This window comes from Dermochelys coriacea, chromosome 10 (assembly GCF_009764565.3).
Source record: "Dermochelys coriacea isolate rDerCor1 chromosome 10, rDerCor1.pri.v4, whole genome shotgun sequence".
In the NCBI taxonomy this organism is placed as follows: Eukaryota; Metazoa; Chordata; order Testudines; family Dermochelyidae; genus Dermochelys; species Dermochelys coriacea.
In genome coordinates, this window is record NC_050077.1 from 51,511,323 (window position 1) to 51,529,737 (window position 18,415).

At 43.4% G+C, this 18,415-nt stretch overlaps 1 long non-coding RNA gene across 1 annotated transcript; it reads right to left on the minus strand.

The window, feature by feature from the left end:
• Positions 1-278: 278 nt before the first annotated feature.
• On the minus strand, positions 279-14,892 carry LOC119862800. Its single transcript, XR_005295376.1, has 3 exons — positions 14,537-14,892; positions 4,600-4,734; positions 279-1,347 (listed from the first exon to the last, which is right to left on the minus strand). It is a non-coding gene; the product is annotated as an uncharacterized LOC119862800 (long non-coding RNA).
• Between the last annotated feature and the right edge of the window lie 3,523 nt (positions 14,893-18,415).

The window sequence follows — 18,415 nt, forward strand, 5'->3', positions numbered from 1 at the left end:
AAAAAATTTCATGGTTATTAAATTCATCAGACTCAATTAAGGCTGAATATCAGGAGAGAGTTTCTAGCAGGGCCATCTGTTAGATTGAGAAATGGTCTCCTAGGCAAAGTGATGGAAGCCCCATCATTTGGGACATGCAATAACGTAATGGACAGTGGACTGCAGGGAACAATCCCACTAGGGCAGAAGATGGACAAGTAGGGCTTTTCCATCATGTGTCTATGAAAATAAGAGCTGCCTGCTGTGACAGTGCTTCAAACACTGTCACAGGAGTTTGCTCTAAAACAGAACCACAAATACTAAATGATTATCAGCTCTTTGGGACAGGGCCTATCCTTTTGTTCTGTATTTGTACAGTGCCTAGCACAATGGGTCCTGGGCCATGCCTAGGGCTCCTAGGTGTTACCGCAATACAAATAATAAATAACTCTTCAGTGAAGGAGATACCACCAGCCATCATAACACTAACAGTAAAGGACAGAGTGGGACTGTCCAATTTAAAGCCAGCATCAGTGAGTGCATTTTAATATCTTCTGTAGATTATACAAATGTGTCGCTAACTTCTTCTTTCACATCATGAAAGAAGATGTTAGACAGGACCAGGACCAGCCTCGCTCCCTGTACTACCCACTAAGCCCCTCCCCACAATTTATCTTTGGTCTCTGCACCAGTAACTAATCCATGTGACTGTAGTCCTACCTGAGCCAATTGGGACTAGTTCTGAGAGTGAATTTTTGGGAGATAGTATAACAAAGGCATCACTGAAGTCAAAACACATTGAGCCAAATTGGGCCAGTTAGGCACTGAAACATGCTGGGGCTGGTGCAGAGCTGTATTCAGGTAGGAAGCTGCATTTCAGGCACAAGCTTCTCAGTGCACAAGGGCTTGTACATAGTCTACACTGTCTTTAGATGGTGCAGCCTGCTTCCCCCAAATCCCCTCCAGGGGGAAGAGGGTCAAAGTGGGAGTAATCCCTGCCCTCAGAGTATAGGGAACGCTCCTCCCTCTTCCCCCGACAAAAGTGCCAGCCTCAGGTGGACCCATTACATTTGCTGTTTTCATTTTGGCCAGTGATTTAATTGTTCTATCAAAGACAGTGATCAATGTCATCTGAGAAGATTTACACTGCAGAAACCCAGTTCCACTATTTTCCAGTTGTCGAGTGGGTCATTTTTCTTTGAATAATTATCCTGCCGTTTTTCTAGAACCAGAAGTCAGGCTTATGAGGCAGACATTGGAAAGCATCCCTTTCCTTTCTCCTTTTGAAAATTAGTATGTTGTGCCTTCATTCTGGCTGGCCTTGATGGTGGAGTCCAGGCTGCAGGCTCCCAGTGATGGAACGTCCACCTGCAGGGGAGGACACAAAGCAACTGGAGCTACTTAGGATAGCCCAAAGCATGAGCAATACTGAGCAAGAAGGGTTTGGGCCAAGGCACCATGTCTCTTGGGCACTCTCCCCAGCAGGGTTCCAAAAGACACCTGTCCTGAACTTAAAGCTGCACTCTACTAGCGGGGAGAACCTGTGGCAGGATGTCCATGATCCTTCTACCTGTCTTCATTCTGAATGACTCCCCTGGAACAGCTGCCCTGCCCCCCAAAAGCTCGAGGTCCATTTTAGGATTTGGCAGCCTTTGCTAGACAGATGGATTTTAGTCATTCCTCCCATTATATTTACACCCAAGGGCCCTGGTCCAACTCCTCATAGAGCCAAAGAGTCTTACCAGTGACTCAGTGGGTTTTGGACAGGGCCCCAATCCTAATTTCTCAATATTTGTTTTGCTGAAATCCAATCCCCTGGTTCTGTTTTGTCCTGTGAACCCGTTCACTTATTAACCCATTCCTGGCTATGCTGCCTCCTGTGAACCCATTCCTTGCTACACTGGCGCCTATTAACCCATTCCTGGCTATGCCACCTCCTGTGAACCATTCCTTACCATGCTGTCTCCTGGGAACCCCTTCCTTGCCACACTGCCTCCGGGGAACCCACTCCTCGCCACACTGCCTCCGGGGAACCCACTCCTCGCTATTCTGCATTCATATTGTATTGTAGTTCATGGCCACTAATTCTAAGCTTCTCTATTACAGTCACATACTCAGTGAGTTCCTCCCTCTTATCAGTTAGAAATAGATCCAATGGTTTCTCCTCTGTAAGGAAAAGAAAGCTAGAGGGTGACAGCGAATAAAGAAAAGTGGGAGTAAAGAACAGTAAATGTGCTAAAATGCATGTCAGCTGCTATGTGGGAGGGAGTGAATTAAAACAAAAAAGACTTCAGCAGGAGCTACAAGTGCTCAGCACCTTGGAAAAGATGCTCAGCATCCTGCAGCATTGGGCCCAACAGAGTAATGGAAAAGTCTGGAATAGTTTCCAAGCAAATAATTCTCTATCGAGATGAATAAAAAGTGATTGCTCAGAGAAGGTCCATGCCCAGCCAGAGGGAATTTGTAATTGAGCTAACTTTCAAAGAGAAAAGGGTTGGGAGAGGCAACTGGCTAATAGAGGATTTTCTCATACAAGAGAGGTTATTAGACTCTCGATGTATTATGATTTATGGATGTTATCAATTTTGATGTCATCAGCCGATGTTTACAGCCTTGTTCCCTACTAAGGGACAATAAGGAAACAAGCCACTTCGAGACATAAACAAAACGATGCAGAGGAAGGAGAAATGTCTCTTTGAAGATGACTCTCCCTGTTAGATGCGGGTGCAGGGTTGAAAGGCTGCACCTTCCATATACCAATCAATGGAAAAAGCATAGAGCGAGGTCTAGGGAGAGGGTGCAAGTAGCCAGGCGCATTCACAGTCCTGGGTCTTGCACTTCCTGAGTCACAGTGGCTGAGTAATGTGTGGTTAAGGATTAATGACAGACTGGAAACTGTTGCAACGATAAGCCTTCTAAACTGATGGAATTAATTTCAAAAGCCTTGGGGGTTAGTTGAACCTGTTAATGAGAATTAAAGATAGGTGGAGCTTTACTTTCCTGGAACAGCAGAAAGCACAATCTATTTTGTCTGTTCATGCGACCTGACATAAGTGCACCCAACCCAAGCTCTGGGCACCTTTGACAAGATCTTAAAATTATTTTCATACATAAACAGATTCTGGCAATTACCCACAGATAACAACACTATCCCGGCAGCAACATGAATATAATAAAAATGGAATGTGTCCCACCCATCAAACCACCACCAGAGTCCCTCTCTCATTATTCCCCGGTCTTTCAGCTCCAGTGGAAGATGTTTTCACGAAGTCCAGAGCATTAAGCACTGATGCATGTGTTTCTAAATTCCTAAGAATCTTATGCTCAAATAAATGTCTTAGTCTCTAAGGTGCCACAAGTAGTCCTTTTCTTTTTGTTAATACAGACTAACACGGTTGCTACTCTGAAACCTATCATAAGAATCTTTTGCTATCCTGTTTCTATCATTATTCAGAATACTAACATCCATCAAGTTTATGTACAAAGAAAATTCTCTACTCCTGTAGTTTAAAGATGAAGTGCAATTTGGTAATCCCCCATCTGGATTTCACAATTGCCAGAGTGGTGGTCATGTGCCTGTGATATGTAAAAAAGAAAGTGTTATGTGGAAATAGAAGAAGAGAGGAGAAATGAGAGAGACTGTGTATAGTGTGAAAAGTTAAAAACAGATTTCAGAAATGCTCGAGATTAAAATAATATATAATGCAGCCTCTCCTATTCTTTATCACCACCTTATTAATTGTGATTCTGAAATTTAAAAAACATAGATATGGATTCAAACCCCCTGGTACTTTTAGGAAGTTGTCATTACTGAAAAGTAAGTTGCCATTAAAAATATTTCATTTACAAGTTTCAAAGTGATCTGATTTGGACCTCTCGGGGTTAATTACTTCATCACTGAAACTGTTCATGGGCAGGAGGAGGAACTGAAAATCTTTGATTGTACCATAGTCAGTCATTATACAAATGGTCTTCCCTTAGATTTGCATGATGAAAATGTCAGTTGACATAGACTATGTCATTGACATAGTCACCACACCAAGATCAGGGACCCAGGCTCCATTCTCCCCTTCCCAGGACTCAGATTTGTTAAACGCTCTGGGCATGATTCAAAGGTCTTAGTGGTCATAAGAAGACATAGACATCAAACATAAGAATGGCCATATTGGGTCAGACCAAAGGTCAGTATCCTGTCTTCCAACAGTGGCCAATGCCAGGTGCTGCAGAGGGAGTGAACAGAACAGATAATCATCAAGTGATATCTTGCTTTATTCAAGCATATGGGTGAATAAAGCAAGTAGATGACAAACCAAAGAGGGCAGATGACAAATGGGCTCTATTTTCTGTAGACCATTGCTACGGATTCCCCCCCTCAAAGAGGGTATGAAACGAGGCAATGCCAAGCAACCTTTATTATTGTCTCATTGCACTGTTCAGTGGGTGAGGTGCAAGAAGAGAAGAAAAGACACTGGGCTTATATTTAGAAAATATGTTAAGAGAAAGTTTGGATAGTAGTAGACACTAGAACTGAGGGGAGCAGTGAACTTTTGTGGTTCACAACCAGTCTGGTAAACTTGGGCCATTTTTAGGTAAGGTGGGATGGGATTTCAGGCAACTCACATTCTACTCACTGGGCGAGGGATTTCCAGTGTCAATTGGTATCCACGTGAGACTCAGCAGTTTCAGCCAAATTCCCCTTTGGCTTCTCCAGCCAGCACCGTCAAAAGTCAAAGCAGAACTGCCAAAGTGTGAACCCTATACATGAAAAATGAATAAGGACAGTTACTGAATACCCCATGAGCCAGCACTGCTGAGGCCTGGTACCCTAAATCTGTCACTTAGTTACAATGAAACAGTTCACTCAATCTGTTCAAAGCACACTTCTTTGTTATGGCCTGCTCACATTTAATCACATCGCTTCCTTCAGAAGAAAATAAACTTTCTATTGAACCCTGTAATTTCTGGTATCATTAGGCATTCAGGTTTATAATGCTAATAGTCATGCCAAGTGAGTCACCAGATCATCACCCTTTTCTCCCAGGAACATTGCACTCGGTCCTGAAGCCCAGGACTCAGCACAGAGAGATGTTCCTGCTGAGCTGCGCTCATGTGCTCTGCGGGTACCACACAGTACAGAGCAAATGTCCATCATGCCTAGCACAGTGTTCTGGCTCCTATATCAAGCCCCTCTGAATCAGGCGTGTGCCATCTGGAGACTAATATGTCTGATGAAATGGTGCCGAGGCCTTAGCCAAACTCCAGCCATACACTTCTTGTTAGCAGGGAGGCTATTAAATTATTAATTTTCCGTTAGTGGTTTTTTCTACTATGCTCTCTCTTTAAGTTATACCAATTTCAACTACCCTATTGAGATCTACACAAAACCTCTGAATTTGCCCATTGAGGGCCCAGTTATGTTTCCCTTTTACTCACAATGAGTAGCATCGTTCTGTACAAGAAGTCCCATTTGTTTCACTGGGTCAGTTGCAGACTAAGGTGTTAATCAGTGTTGGTAAAGGGAATACAGAATAAAGCCCTGAGTGTGGTGTGAAATGAAACTGAAACCGGAGCTGTCTAACCTCATTGTGTCTGGTTTCAGAGTAGTAGCTGTTCCTGGGTTAGTGGTTCTGTTGTGTGGTTGCTGGTGAGTATTTGCTTCAGATTGGGGGGCTGTCTGTAAGCAAGGACCGGCCTGTCTCCCAAGATCTGTGAGAGTGATGGGTCGTCCTTCAGGATAGGTTGTAGATCCTTGATGATGCGTTGGAGAAGTTTTAGTTGGGGGCTGAAGGTGATGGCTAGTGGCTTCTGTTATTTTCTTTGTTGGGCCTGTCCTGTAGTAGGTGACTTCTGGGTACTCTTCTGGCTCTGTCAATCTGTTTCTTCATTTCAGCAGGTGGGTATTGTAGTTGTAGGAATGCATGATAGAGATCTTGTAGGTGTTTGTCTCTGTCTGAGGGGTTGGAGCAAATGCGGTTATATCGTAGAGCTTGGCTGTAGACAATGGATTGTGTGGTATGATCTGAATGAAAGCTAGAGGCATATAGGTAGGAATAGCGGTCAGTAGGTTTCCGATATAGGGTGGTGTTTATGTGACCATCGCTTATTAGCACTGTAGTGTCCATGAACTGGATCTCATGTGGACTGGTCCAGGCTGAGGTTGATGGTGGGATGGAAATTGTTGAAATCATGGTGGAATTCCTCAAGGGCTTCTTTTCCATGGGTCCAGATGATGAAGATGTCATCAATGTAGCGCAAGTAGAGTAGGGGCATTAGGAGACGAGAGCTGAGGAAGCGTTGTTCTAAGTCAGCCATAAAAATGTTGGCATACTGTGGGGCCATGCGGGTACCCATCGCAGTGCTGCTGATTTGAAGGTATACATTGTCCCCAAATGTGAAATAGTTATGGGTGAGGACAAAGTCACAAAGTTCAGCCACCAGGTTAGCCGTGACAGTATCGGGGATACTGTTCCTGACGGCTTGTAGTCCATCTTTGTGTGGAATGTTGGTGTAGAGGGTTTCTACATCCATAGTGGCTAGGATGGTGTTTTTAGGAAGATCACCAATGGACTGTAGTTTTCTCAGGAAGTCAGTGGTGTCTCGAAGACAGCTGGGAGTGCTGGTAACGTAGGGCCTGAGGAGGGAGTCTACATAGCCAGACAATCCTGCTGTCAGGTTGCCAAAGCCTGAGATGATGGGGCGTCCAGGATTTCCAGGTTTATGGATCTTGGGTAGCAGATAGAATACCCCAGGTCGGGATTCTAGGGGTGTGTCTGTGCGGATTTGTTCTTGTGCTTTTTCAGGGAGTTTCTTGAGCAAATGCTGTAGTTTCTTTTGGTAACTCTCAGTGGGATCAGAAGGTAATGGCTTGTAGAAAGTGGTGTTGGAGAGCTGCCTAGTAGCCTCTTGTTCATACTCCGACCTATTCATGATGACGACAGCACCTCCTTTGTCAGCCTTTTTGATTATGATGTCAGAGTTGTTTCTGAGGCTGTGGATGGCATTGTGTTCTGCACGGCTGAGGTTATGGGGCAAGCAATGCTGCTTTTCCACAATTTCAGCCTGTGCACGTTGGTGGAAGCACTCTATGTAGAAGTCCAGGCTGCTGTTTCGACCTTCAGGAGGAGTCCACCCAGAATCCTTCTTTTTGTAGTGTTGGTAGGAAGGTCTCTGTGGGTTAATATGTTGGTCAGAGGTGTGTTGGAAATATTACTTGAGTCGGAGACATCGAAAATAGGATTCTAGGTCACCACAGAACTGTATCATGTTCATGGAGGTGGAGGGGCAAAAGGAGAGGCCCCGAGATAGGACAGATTCTTCTGCTGGGCTAAGAGTATAGTTGGATAGATTAACAATATTGCTGGGTGGGTTACGGGAACCACTGTTATGGCCCCTTGTGGCATGTAGTAGTTTCGAGAGTTTAGTGTCCTTTTTCTTTTGTAGAGAAGCAAAGTATGTTGTAAATGGCTTGTCTAGTTTTTGTAAAGTCCAGCCACAAGGAAGTTTGTGTGGAAGGTTGGTTCTTTATGAGAGTATCCAGTTTTGAGAGCTCATTCTTAATCTTTCCCTGTTTGCTGTAGAGGATGTTGATCAGGTGGTTCCACAGTTTCTTTGCGAGTGTGTGGCACAAGCTGTCGTCAGCATAGTCTGTGTGGTATGTAGATTGTAATGGATTTTTTTTTACCTTCAGTCCTTTCGGTATGATGTCCATCTGTTTGCATTTGGAGAGGAAGATGATGTCTGTCTGTATCTGTACAAGTTTTTTCATGAAGTTGACAGATTTCCACTCTAAACGGCTAAATTCAGTGCCTTGCATAATGACAGGTTTCAGAGTAGCAGCCGTGTTAGTCTGTATTCGCAAAAAGAAAAGGAGTACTTGTGGCACCTTAGAGACTAACAAATTTATTAGAGCATAAGCTTTCATGAGCTACAGCTCACTTCATCGGAAGTGGTGGAAAATACAGAGGGGAGCTTGATATACACACACAGAGAACATGAAACAATGGGTTTATCATACACACTGTAAGGAGAGTGATCACTTAAAATAAGCCATCACCAGCAGCGGGGGCGGGGGGGTAAGGAGGAAAACCTTTCATGGTGACAAGCAAGGTAGGCTATTTCCAGCAGTTAACAAGAATATCTGAGGAACAGTGGGTGGGAGAAAAATAACATGGGGAAATAGTTTTACTTTGTGTAATGACTCATCCATTCCCAATCTCTATTCAAGCCTAAGTTAATTGTATCCAGTTTGCAAATTAATTCCAATTCAGCAGTCTCTCGTTGGAGTCTGTTTTTGAAGCTTTTTTGTTGAAGGATAGCCACTCTTAGGTCTGTGATCGAGTGACCAGAGAGATTGAAGTGTTCTCCAACTGGTTTTTGAATGTTATAATTCTTGACGTCTGATTTGTGTCCATTCATTCTTTTACGTAGAGACTGTCCAGTTTGACCAATGTACATGGAAGAGGAGCATTGCTGGCACATGATGGCATCTATCACATTGGTAGATGCGCAGGTGAACGAGCCTCTGATGGTGTGGCTGATGTGATTAGGCCCTATGATGGTGTCCCCTGAATAGATATGTGGACAGAGTTGGCAACGGGCTTTGTTGCAAGGATAGGTTCCTGGGTTGGTGGTTCTGTTGTGTGGTGTGTGGTTGCTGGTAAGTATTTGCTTCAGATTGGGGGGGGTGTCTGTAAGCTTCAAAAACAGACTCCAATGAGAGACTGCTGAATTGGAATTAATTTGCAAACTGGATACAATTAACTTAGGCTTGAATAGAGACTGGGAATGGATGAGTCATTACACAAAGTAAAACTATTTCCCCATGTTATTTCTCCCCCCACCCCACCCCCCACTGTTCCTCAGATATTCTTGTTAACTGCTGGAAATAGCCTACCTTGCTTGTCACCATGAAAGGTTTTCCTCTCCCCCCCCCCCCCGCTGCTGGTGATGGCTTATCTTAAGTGATCACTCTCCTTACTCTCTCTTTTTTTTTTCCACCAAATGCATCCAATGAAGTGAGCTGTAGCTCACGAAAGCTTATGCTCTAATAAATTTGTTAGTCTCTAAGGTGCCACAAGTACTCCTTTTCTCATTGTATCTGGTGCACCTTTTCAGTTGAGTTTTCTTAAGTGTACGCTGCCCACAGCAATGAGCACTGGGGTTTTTATGAAGAGCACTGTTCTTTGAGTATGCATTGTATTCTCATTTCCTGTAACAGTCTACAGTGAACTTGGCTAGCATTTACCATCATGCCCCTGGTTGAGATGAGTACATCTTGTACATGTAGCGGCTGCATACTTCTTGCCAGCAGCATTTCCCTATTCTTTCGCATTACAGAATGAGCACTTACTAAAAGTGTTCTGATAAAATATTCACTAGGAAATATATAAAATAATTAACAATATTTTGAAATTGTCATCAACAAATGCACCCCAACTCCAAACCCAGCCTTTTGAGAATTTCAGCATCTTATTTGCTGCTTTAGAGGTTTACTCATTAGTTACTCTCATTTCTTTAGAGCCCGTCAGAGGATTGAGTTAGTGGAATAGGTCTGGCATTAATATCCTTGTCCTATGGGACACATTATGTTTTTCAGGTGCTACAAAGGGAATTTGCTTTTGGGTCTGATTCTGATCATTCTGATGTAGCCTATGAGTAACTCCCCTGAACTCAATGGATTGGTACTGGTGTAAAAGTTACATAAGTTAGAGGAGATTCAGATCCATTGTCTGTATATTTATACATTTTATTTTGATTTATTATGTGTACTGCAGTAGCAACTAGGAGTTCCAGTCACAGGCCAGCACCGGGCACCCCATTATACTAGGCGCTGTACAAACACAGAACAAAATGATAATCCCTGCCCCAAAGAGCTGAGAAGGCAAGCAATATCTGCATTCCATCAGCTGGCAGCTTTTTATTGTCCCTGTGAGCAAATGTCTTTCCCAGCTTGCCTTAAAACAAAGTCCATGCATGGTATAGAGTTAAAACGCCACATTTTGGAAGTGATTTGGTTTGGCTTTATTAAGAAATTAGTAACACATAGTTCATCTCAAGTATCTCCTTAGGTTTGGCTATTCCTAGGGTTCTGATTTCAAGCCTGATCAGTTTATACTTTAAATCCTCTCTCCTTCAAGAGCCACTTCCTCCTCCCTTATGTCCAGTGGGGTAATGAATCACCTGCCTCAATGAGGCATCAGGATCCACTTAACCCTTTCCCCTGCAGAACAAACATCTGCTCAGAGGTTAGGTGGTTCAAGCAAACACTGCCATCTTGTCCAGTTTCAATTTAAAGCCATGACTAATAAGAATACTTTACAAAAATGCATCAGGCCTTTAATAGAGCTGGGGGCTGGACTTGATGATCTCATGACATCCTTCCAGCCCTACATTTGTATGATTCCGTGATTCCCCTCCAACAAATTCTTGGCCCATCCAGCATATGCAACCCAAGTTAAATGAATGCAAGTATTTTGTTAGCAGCCGTCTACTACATAAAAAGATTTCAGATATTATTTTCCACTTCCTTTGTGCAATATGGCCAAGCTCAAACATTCAAAGGTTGTGAATCAGATTTAGCTTTAAAAAATTATGAGATAAAAAAAAGAACATTGGATTCTTTTTTTCCCTTCTGAGCTTTTAGCCTTAACATTTTCAAGCTTTTCTCTACAATCATGGGGGCTAGAAACAGGTTTTTTTTAAATGAAAGCAAAAATTCTTACATCAGAGGACACACAAGACCTGGGGCTTTAAGAAAAATACCAAATATGGCAAGATTCATAATACAGTCACAAAAGCTAGAAACACAACCTCTCACCCAAGTGTCTCAAAACCCTTTATAAAGATTAACTCGTTAAGCCCTTGTCTACACCCTCCAAAATTGTGCCTGTGATGGGGCAAGGGACCCCACACAGGCTTCAAAAGGGTTGATGTGTATCTGAGATGCCAATTAACATACTGGGCTGTACCTGGAGGGAGAGCCAGGCTTAACTGAGGATGAAACCCAGCTGGTGAGGGGCTGGGTGAGTAACTAGAAACAGAGGCAGATGAAAGCAGAAAGACGCGGGGGTAAATAGCGCAAATAAGAACACTGGACAAATATATGAGGAACGCTGGGAATTCAGCAGATGAAATGTAGCTCAACACAATAAACTGCCTCATGCTGTTAGTGTTAAAGTGTGGGTAAAAGAGTTATTTTGAAAAGAAAGGACTGGAAATTAAAATCTATAGTTAGGGGGTAGTAAATCATATCTGCAAAATCACCTCGCTGGATGTGGATTTAGAATTATATAATCAAATAAAGGGGAAGAAAGAGTCACCCTATATGACAGATAAAGTTTATGACAGTGGCACAGGAACCAGGGGGCCAGGACCCTCCCACTTTTTGAAAATGGCCAGTCCATTTTTCACCGGGAAGCCTCCCCCCTACCCCTCCTGAAGCCCTACCCCCTGTCCAGGCTGGCATGGAGCCCGGCCAGGGTGCCCGGGAAGCTGGGAGCTCAGGAGGCTGCAGTGTAGGGAGGGCTGAAAGCAGCCCCCTGCCCATGTCCCTGCCCCCTAGTCCTCCAGTCCAGGGCAGGTGGAGGGAACCAGGCTCCCGACAGCTGCCCATGTAGCTCTCCCTGACCTGACTCTGGCCAGGGCGGTAGGGCCTTGGAGCCACAGTCTGGCCATGGTAAGAGCCGCACGGCTCTTATCATGGTCAGGTTGTAGTTTCAAAGTTCCACCTTCAGCCAGAGCCAAGTCAGGGAGAGCCATGAGGGTAGCTGTGGGGAGCCTGGGTCCCTCCACCTGCCCTGGGGGATGGGGACATAGGCAGGGGGCTGCTTTCGGCCTCACCCCAGGTGGACTCCGCAGTCTCGCTCTGGCTTCCAGCTTGGCAGGGCCTTGGGGAGGGAAGGGGCCTCAGGGGGGCAGGCCCCCCTAACCCTCCCACTTTTGGAAAGGCTCTGATACCCTTAGTTTATGAGTTTACATATGGTAAATGGAGTCACTTTTGTGTTGCCAATATATACTGATGGGTTTAAAGATGAAAAAACAGGACTAGTGGGAGCAACCTCTTGCATCCCTGAGGTTGGAGTTAGGAAATCTAAAAGAATATCTACTTTTGTAGCCATTATGACAGGTGAATTGGTGGGAATACTGTTAGCATTAAAGTGCATAAGTGAAGTACTAAACTGATGGCTAAACGGAGACTGAGATTAAGGGTCTGATATTTCAAGGTGCTGAGCTCTTGCAAAGTCCTTCATTGGGAGTTGAAGGTGCTCAGCACCTCACAGGGGGCTGTTAGCACTTAGAAACCCAGAATCCTGACTCCCTGTCCCTCAGCTCTAACCATTGCAAAACATCCTCTCTTCCCCCTATCCCCTTCACCTTGGGGAAAATGTGAAGGGAGTGGAATTTCTGAATTACTAGCTAATCTGCTGCTGCAGAATCTAATTGAGTCATTATTACAAATAATGTGACTTCTGTGTTTGGGGCTTTGGCTTCTAATTAATCTCCATCTTCCGTCACACTGAGGAGGGGAAATGATGCATTGTCTGCTGAGGAGCAGAGTCAAGAACACTTCCCTGGTCTCTGTATGACAGATTTATTTTGCTTTCTCCTAGGATCCTTAATCACCTCCATGGCTGCTGAGGCAGCCAATTTCTAAACTCTTTTTCAGTTTAAAAAGCCATTATAAGTACAGGAAGAAAAGTCAGCTGGGGTGATCATTTTTAATCAAGATTTTTAGAGCATTTTCTTCTTGCAAGGGATTTTTTCCCCCACCTAGTGTTGTTTTTAATTCTCTGAATATCCCCTTTACTCTTAAGCATTCTGTAGATGATGCTGACTGTGTATGTATCTCTTTATGATTAAATTCACCTATATATTTAAGACCCAGGCTTTGTTTAGTTTAATGATTCTTGTTGGATGAAAATTAACCTCTGACCTTTTGCTGTTTTCAGTTATGATTTATAGCCATCTGCAAGGCATAGTAGTGACTCATAATCTGAACTTTTCTGAGTCTTCTAGCTGTGAGTTTTGAGATTGTAAAATACATCTTCAAAAATATAAAAAATAGTTGTAGGCAAGCTTAAGAAAACATCAAGAAAGGGATTGGAGTTTGGCTCTGATATGTCTTTGAACAAATGTGGTCAATACATCATACTGGCCAGAAATTATACAAGAACATGCTTTCTTGCAAGATTCCCAGTGCTTCCAGACTGGATGAGAATTGATGTATTTTTTCATGATATTTCTCCCTCCAGTCCCTGCTGAAATGAAGAAGTTCAGAGAGATGCAAACTTTTGTTTTTAGTTTTGGGCAAAGATTCTGATGGGTTGTTATGATGGACAAGCCCAAGGTACAAAACTTAGATCTGGATTTTGAATCTCACAAAGTTTTGGGGGTGTTCAGATGGGTTTTGTCTTAGCCCACTATACAGCTAGGCTGCACAGGCAAAATTTGGATTTAGAATCTCCCTCAGTTTAAGGGGGTTGGATACAGTAGATGTGAAAGCCTGATTCTTCCCTCAATCTCACTGATGTAAATAATGAATAACTCCACTGAAGGCAGCAGTGTTATGGGTGTAAAACCAGTATAATTGAAGGGAGAATCCAGCCTGGGCATTTGGGTCTGGCCCAAATGTTATTGTTTTACCTGAATATGTTTACCCATCACTAACTTAAAATGGTCTTTACTATAAGTTAGAAGGGGTGTTATGTTTTTAAGGGCATCTGAACAGATAAACAATCAATTACCCAAGCTTCAATAGGGGAAAAAATGTTGTCTGCCAGACTGGGTGAATTTCTCTCCAGTTTCCCCAATTAATCTTCCCCGTGCTATGGAAGTTTCCATTCATACTTGTATTAGAGTAACACATGGAGCTGCATAGCATGTGGTACAATTGTTTCATATTCCACTTGTGCACAAAAGACCTTGCATTTAGACAGCCTATATCTGATCTCCCTGTGATGTGGCAGCAGGGAGGAATCAGATTGGCTGGGTTCTCCATAAATATAACCTCAGAAGAAGCAAATTGCCTCATCTCTGACGCACTATAGGCCAGATATCTCTGCTCATGCTTGACTCCCTTCCTGACTAGTCTGGAGTCTGAGGAGCATGAGCAAGGCTGGCTCCTCTTTGCTGATCAATCACTCACACCAGGATTCATAATATCCGGAGGATGCTTCTGAGATTATTTATCTTCTGCAGTTCCCTGTGAACGTTGCTGTGGTTAGTCTCCAGCAGCTGTCTGTGTTCCCAGGAACAGAAGGGGCTGTGTCAGTACATTCCCATTAGTCCTCAATAGTTTCCATTCTGGGCTACACAGGGCTCTTGGGATGATTTAAAACATTGTACATATAGGCAGCAAGATCCAGGAAAGGACAATGAGCCTGAGCCTGTGTGATGGCTACCATCTCAGCCGATACACTGGGGCTTGAACTGGGGACTTTCAGAGCTAAAAGCATAAGCTGCTATAACGAGCTCAGGAGCCAAGGCTCATTAGCTGGGGTCTGTAATAACTCCTCTCCTCTGCGGATTGGCACAGAGGGGACCCGTAAGACACACTTACCAGTGGGTTACATGACATACTTCCTCTGCTCAAAAAAACTCCTCCAAGCATCTGAGGTCCACAGTGGTTTGAATCCAGGATGAGCCCCCACTTGTGTGACAGCTGCCATCTTGCCTGACACACCAGGGACCTACAGAGCTAAATGCACATGCTGTTACAGTTTGTACTAAATAGTTTGGACCAAGCTGCTATACTTGGGGACTGTAACAACTCCTATCTCCTGCACATCCGAACAAAGGAGGAACTGTAACACACACCCGTTAGTGGGTTACACCTGAAGTCAATGTCAAAACTCTGATTAACTTCCAAAGGACTAGAATTTGGACCAACATCTTTAGAAATGCAGTGAAGCTGTTTGCAGAATTGGCCAGGTGATGAGAGTCCCTTGGTGATTCTTTTTTACGTTTATTGTGAAACTAAAAGCACCTGTTGCACTTATGGGATCAAAGTCTCAATAGGCCTCCTCAATTGCATGTGCAAATATTCACTTTTGCAGCCAACAGATGCACTTGCAAGTCTTGTGGGTGCAGCTAACGAGGTCAGTTGAAATGTAGAATGTGACACAACCTGCTATTGGAGCTCTAACTTTGAGCTACTGAACCACTAAAACTGCAAGTACAGGAACTACTTGAGTAAAAAATACTCAAGATAAAACCGTGTTGCTCTGGATCTTATGTTTAATGTGGCCAATTTTAGGGAGGTTGTGTGCATGCACATTTAGAGTTCATGTCCCAAATCCTTGGCTGCAGATAAGAAGCCTATATTGCAACACTTAGCTCAAGGCGAGCCTCCCCTTTGAATTAAAATGTTTGGCTATGCCCCCCACAACCCAGACAGGTTGGATGGCCCGCTGAGGTGAGTCAGGGGAAGGAGGTGGTATGGACACTCCCTCTGTAAAATGGGGAGGTGGGGGCTGTGGGAACTGAAAAATGTGAGGGTTAACATTACACAACTGCTGAGTAATCCTTAAACAATACCATGCACACAGGCCAATGGGAAGATTAACTAACATTATGGCTGTGTAGCATGTTGGTAAGCACCAGCCACAAACTGCACACCAGGTTATAAGGCAGGGACTCTGAATATTCCCCAAGTAACACAGATCCACATTTGAGTGTGATGCATCTGTAAATCTATAGATCCCTGCAATGTGGTAAGCTGATGAACACCTACAAACAGCCCTTTCTAATGGCAGCACTATTCGGTCTTAACCATAAAATGCCTTCTGACAAGAGTGGGATCTAGCTGGAAACTCTGTGGATCACCCTGGTGACTTGTGCTAATGTCTGCTCTGCAGTAAATTGAGAGTAACTCTATTTATGTCAATTGGCCTGATCCCACAACCCTTACATCAGCAGTCCACTCAGTTTCAACAGGATCGCTGCCATGAGTAAGGACTGCAGGATCAAGCCCACTGATTCTTCTCTCACACCAGTTTTACACCAGTCTAACTCCACTGTTTTGAATGGAGTTGTTCTGGATTTTGTGCTGATGCAAGTAGGATCCAGAACAGGTTCCATAGGTTTTACCAAAAGAGATTGCAGTTTGCTGTGTCACACTTAGGGCCTTTCTCCTTGATTTGAAGATGGGCGTATGGGCAGAGCAGCTCCATCGTTGAAACACAGGCACACTGACAGTGCACTAGCAATGGACCTAAGCTAGGTACAGGGATATAGCCATAAAGAAGACTTCTTAGAAGGAGGCAGGTGGCTTTGTGAATAACTCTCCTGCTCCATCCCTGTCACACACAGTACAGTGATCTCTTCCTGCAATGACTATTTCTAAGTCTAAAGCTGCTCCACTGAACATGCAATATCACCATTAGGGTGACCAGATGAAACGGACAAAATATCTGGATCATTGGGGGAAGCAAAAAAGAAAAAGAAAAATGGCCAGAGTTGCTGGAGCAAAAAACCCCCCAAAAACCGGCCGGAGTTGCCAAAGCAAAAAACAAACAAACAAAAACCCGCAATATCAGGATGCGGGACAAAGAACTAAAAATCAGGACAGTCCCAATTTTATCGGGACGTCTGGTCACCCTAATCACCATTATTGTGTGAAATGAACTACAGGCAGTGAACAAAATTAATTTTCATAGCTCTGAACAAATTACATACATGATATGAATGTTTGTATCTTTGCAAGATGCAATCTTTATAGCTCTGATTGAAAAGATACATGCAGGAAAGAGGGCACATTTCCAAATAAGCTACAAATAGCAGCATAATTTATTTTTAGTTACTGTGATACAGTGTCTGCCCCACACTGGTGGAGAAAGGGTTAAAAGCAGTCCTGGAGAGGCGGCACAGCAAACAGCCAATCAGAGAGGGGCTGCAATGAGCAGCCAATCAGGGCAGAGCAGGCCCATATATAAAGAAAGCTGCAGGGCAGAGGGGGCAGTTCCCTTTTGGGAGCCCAGGGAGAAAGGGTTAGTGCTGGTAGGAAAGACTGAAGTCCTGATACAGAGGCAGAGAAGGTGCTAGGGCTATATGGAAGTGGCTAAGGGAAATTCATGATGGTGGTTGAAGTAGGGGGTGGGTGTGGGTCTTTTTCTTCTCTCCACTGAGAGGAGTAGCTACTGAAGGGCTGCAGTCTACTGCTTGGGCTGTAGTTTGCCATGGAGGTGAGTGGCTTGATGGAGGACTGCCATTCCCCAGGAAGTGGGGGAGAATGGAATGGGGCATGGCTGGAGGGCTGTGTCCTGAAGAGAATGTTGCAATCCTTGAGATGATGTGGGTCTGAAGCAGAAGTGATGGTGGTGAGACTCTACCAGAGGTGGGTGTCCTGTGAAAAGTCTGAGCTAATTCCCAGAATGACCAGCAGGAAGTGCTACAGTGGTGAGGTGGGACTGTTACAGTTACACATATCTGAGGCATTTAATTCTAAGTCCTAAGCAAAAAATATGAAAGTATTGCTCTGTCCTCAACATTCAGTGTGGTGATTTCAAAATAAATAACTACACTAACTTAAGTTCAAAGGGCTTTATCCTGCTTTTACTTGCATCTCTGCAAATCAGGAATAACCTGAGCAAATGGAATTTAACTAATGTAAAACTGATGTCTGATTAGAATCAGGCTGAGGAATTTTTAAAAATGGAAAAATACCATATTGAAATAATTTAGTGGCATTACTCAATTACTTCTGTGAGTGTTGTATATAGAAAGTAGGGCTGTCTGTAGTAAACTCATGTGATTAACTCATACATTACTTAAAAAGAAAAGGAGTACTTGTGGCACCTTAGAGACTAACAAATTTATTAGAGCATAAGCTTTCGTGAGCTACAGCTCACTTCATCGGATGCATTTGGTGGAAAAAACAGAGGAGAGATTTTTCCACCAAATGCATCCGATGAAGTGAGCTGTAGCTCACGAAAGCTTATGCTCTAATAAATTTGTTAGTCTCTAAGGTGCCACAAGTACTCCTTTTCTTTTTGCGAATACAGACTAACACGGCTGCTACTCTGAAACCTGTCATACATTACTTGTAATTGTAGTTTTAATTGCATGGTTAAACAAGAGACTACCAATTGAAATTTATTAAATAGTTCGGCTGTTTTTCTACATTTTCATATCTTGTATTCTGTGTTGTAATTGAAATCAGTGTATATTTTGATTACACATTTGCACTGTAAAATGATAAACAGAAGAAATAGTATTTTTCAGTTTACCTCCTACAAGTACTGTAGTACAATCTTTGTCCTGAAAGTGCAACTTAGAAATGTAGACTTTTTTGGTTACATAATTGTGCTCAATTGCACTGTGTTAGGTGAATTGAAACCATACTATTTTTGTCTTTTTACAGTGCAAACACTTATAATCAAAAATATAAAGTGAGCGCTGCACACTATTCTGTGTTGTAATTGAAATCAATATATTTGAA